Genomic DNA, 3807 nt, shown 5'->3' with positions numbered 1-3807 from the left:
GGCCATGAAATCAGATTAGATCATGGTAAGAATAAAAAAAAGATAGATGAGGGAGAATGGGAAAATTTGAAGTGTTCCATCAGTTAGTTCTGCATATGTCTTAATTTCTTGGCTTTTTATTTTCTGTACTCTTTATTAGTAAATTTTTTCTTTAGTTCTGAGGATATCTTGTCCTCTTTTACTTTGTATCCATTTATTTCTATCTTAAATTTATTTTATTATCTAAAAAATATGATACTGAATCGAATATGAACTCCAAATAATGCATTCCACTAGTCCCAAGAAAATGAACCGTGTAGAAACAAACAAGGAACATCCTCTGAACTACTCATGCACATGAGACACGTATCTAGAGACATCTTTAGAAGGCCTCCTAGTCCTATTTTACAGCATATTGTTGGTTTAACTCTATTATGGCCTACCAGACAAATAAATGCCTTTATCTTAGGAGGGACTTTAGCCTCCCATATGCACCAATATAGAGGAAAATACACATCAGAGTTAATGAGATGAGAACAAAAGAAGATTAACATGACTAATCCCTTGAGGAATTCAAACACCAATGTCTACGTTGGCTAACGAGAAGGTGTATTCTTGTTAGAGAAGAATCTCCACTTGAGAAGGAGAGAGGTTGTAACTTGGTCTAATAAAAAGTTGGAATCCTCACAGCAGTTGCTTGGGGCAAGGACGTAGGCTACAAGCTGAACCTTGTAAAAAATCTGGTTCTAAGCTCCTCTATCTACTCTATTTTCTACAAGTATATTATCTGCGTGGATGATTTTTATATCTTGCTAAACGTTGGGGAGTACTGAAATCTTGTTTTGAAAGCATATTTAAATTCAGCATATATTAGTTAGTTGGTTGGTTTGACAAAATTCATTAAGTCCTGATTTTGAATACTAAAACAGCTGCAATTAAAAGTTTTAAAAAATCAAATATCTGAAAATTATATTGATTGGAGTAAAGGAATAAAATCTGAGTTTTTAAATTTGAAATCTGAGTTTTATTCTAATCTGATTTTTGGAATTTAATCAGCTGAGTATCAATATTAAATATTTGAACTTGAGATTGAATTTTGGTTAAACTTTATTGATTATCAATAATATTGTGGTCATTGGTAAATTGCTGAAAGTATATATTGCTAAGATTAAAGGAATTTTTAAATACAACGTAAGCAAAGAAATTTTAAAAACACAATTCACCCTCCCTCTTGGGAGTTCACCTTACTTTTCACTTATGAAAATTGGTGTATTAGGGTATTCACATTCTTCAAAATCACTGTCAGTCCTCCAAATAATCATTTACTTATCAAATTTTACTTCTTTTCATAGTGTTGTTAGGAAACAAGCTCTCTCTCTCTCTCTCTCTCTCTCTATGTACGTGCGCGTGCAAGCGCGCGCGTGCATGTGTTTGTGTGTGATTTTTTCCCTGTTTTCTTCTTTTCTTGTTGGGCTTTATTTCTTGGCCTTAGAGCTTTTGAGTTCTCTTTTTGGTCCTCTTTGGGGTGAGTTTAGATTTTCTTCAGGGATGGTTTCATTGGTTTGGATTTTCTTTTTGGATGGAAAGTCTTTCCTGCCCATATTGTACATGCATCCCTTCTAAGTCCATGAAAAATTACTGTACGTGCAGATAAAATTATTTAGAAAAATGCATGATGGTTAAACATTTAGGATCTTTCTTTTCAAGAATTTCTATAAATTGATATGTTAAATTGCGGCAATGGCTCTCATTTTCTACCATTGCCCAATTTGGTGTTGGATTTTGACTTTTGGTCACTCTTAGCAGCACTGTAGGTTTTCGATTTGTTATTCATTGTAGCCTCCATCTTTATTTGATATTAGCAGACTTTCTGTTTCACTGATGGACATAGGCCAAGTGGAAGTGCCAAGTGGCATTAAATATTGTGTTGCTAGTGGATACTTGCTAGTTAATTCATTGTGTGGTTTGGTGTGCTTATGCTTGTATGGTATTATTGCTGACAAAATGGTTCTTTGAATCACTACGCTTGGAGCATGAGAAATATATTGTCAATTGTGACAATTAGTGTGTCACATATCTCACAAATAATTGGACCTTTCATGATAGATCCACACATGTTGCTATGAGATATCATTGAATTCAAAATTTGTTTATATGAAATTGTTGTTTGACTTAAAATTTTTTGTCAATCCCTCCTCCTATGAGTCCCAAATTTCATTCAAAAATAAAAACAAACAAACGAACAAAATTAGGTTTGCTTTATTGTTATTGAGAGGAGAATAAGAAACCTCCTCAAAAGAATATCAAAACAGGGCAAATCATTTTGCAAGTCTGAAAAAGGCAATCCTTCAAAACAACCAGCTGCAAAATCTTTACCTTGTGGATTTGCGAAGTGGCTGGAAATTTTCTTATCATTTCTGAATTTTTACATTAGTGGTTTAGTGCTCATTTTAGTCTCATAAAAGGAAAAGCATCTTTGTAGCGTTGTTTTGATTGTGTTAGGTCTTTCCCAACCAACTGTGCATGGTGTCATTTTCTAACAAGTGGACATTCTATATGATTCATAGAAGTACGCCAAATAGATAGGCCGAACTGCTTGAAATATTGTGTCGTGTGGATATGATGCTTTGCTTGATCAATGTCTTGTATGATTTGATATGCTACAACTTAGCCACTCCTTCAATTTGCATGTTAAATATAGGCTTACTTTCTGGATCTGATTAAATGATGTAGCCTCATCATTTTGTGCACTTGCGAGATTCTTACTTTGTATTTCCCTAGCAATCTTAGTCCACAGGGTATCCACCCTACTTGCGTTTATGAGATTCTTACTTTGTATTTCCCTAGCAATCACTCCACAGGGTATCCACCCAACTTGTGTTGCGTTTTTCTCTGAATGGTGATTAGAAGTAATAACCGTGGGGTCTTTGGGTGGGGAAAGAAGTGTTTCATTTTTACAATTGCTCCTAGAGAATTGTTAACTTATTGACAGATTGCTGCCGGCAGCAGCATACTTCCAAGACAATCCTTTTGAGTTAATAGAATTGATGGATTCTGAGATGGTCATACACAAACAATGGTGGATGCCTTTGCAGAAGAGTGAAATGGCGAGTGCAAGCCCCAACTCATGTCCTAACTTGGAATTGCAGCTGCAGTAACTGCTCCATGAGGGGGAACACTCACTTCATAATCCCTTCTGAAAGGTTTGAGCTTTTGAAAAATTCTGAAGAGTTCATTTGAATCTGCTACACTTTTGGCAGATACACTGCAAAGCACATTTTCCGTAAAGTTTGTGGCGTAGAGTCCTTTTATATTCCAAGATGATGTGTTGAGATTAAGCATTTTCATGGAAAGAATTGGGAAAGCTCATATAATCGAACAGACATTGCTTCATGTTCAAAGGCTCAGATTCCGGTGAAAATTTAATCTGCCCATTAGAAGCATACAAGTTGGTTGAAGTCCAAACAATATTCCAGATTTTGTTCACATTAGGAGCAAACAAGTTGGTTTAAGCATACAAGATCGGTTGAAGTCCATTAGAAGCATGCATTTCAAATATTGCAGATGGCAACATTGCGAGTCTGGAATGAGTGTTGGTGTCATTTTAGGCCAAGGGTCTTCTTGTTTCTGCATATTAATTGTTTTATACATGTAGTTTCACCTCAGAAAACAAGTTGTTTCGTGGGGCTTTGTGCTATCTCATTTGTGTAGATTTGCTTTAAACTGTAAAAGTTCTGATCAAAGGCTTTACCAATTCACAAACGCACAAAGAAGTCAAACCTCCTTAAAGAAAGCAAGACATCCAACCATAATCTCATTGTTCAATAT

General features: G+C 35.3%; 1 pseudogene; it reads left to right on the top strand.

The window, feature by feature from the left end:
- The first annotated feature begins 3026 nt into the window (after positions 1-3026).
- LOC131167437 (uncharacterized) lies at positions 3027-3405 on the top strand (annotated as a pseudogene).
- Positions 3406-3807: the final 402 nt, after the last annotated feature.

Source organism: Malania oleifera, chromosome 11 (assembly GCF_029873635.1).
Source record: "Malania oleifera isolate guangnan ecotype guangnan chromosome 11, ASM2987363v1, whole genome shotgun sequence".
NCBI classification, from domain to species: Eukaryota; Viridiplantae; Streptophyta; class Magnoliopsida; order Santalales; family Ximeniaceae; genus Malania; species Malania oleifera.
The sequence above is the reverse complement of the archived record's forward strand: the minus strand, read 5'-3'. Positions and strand labels throughout refer to the sequence as shown.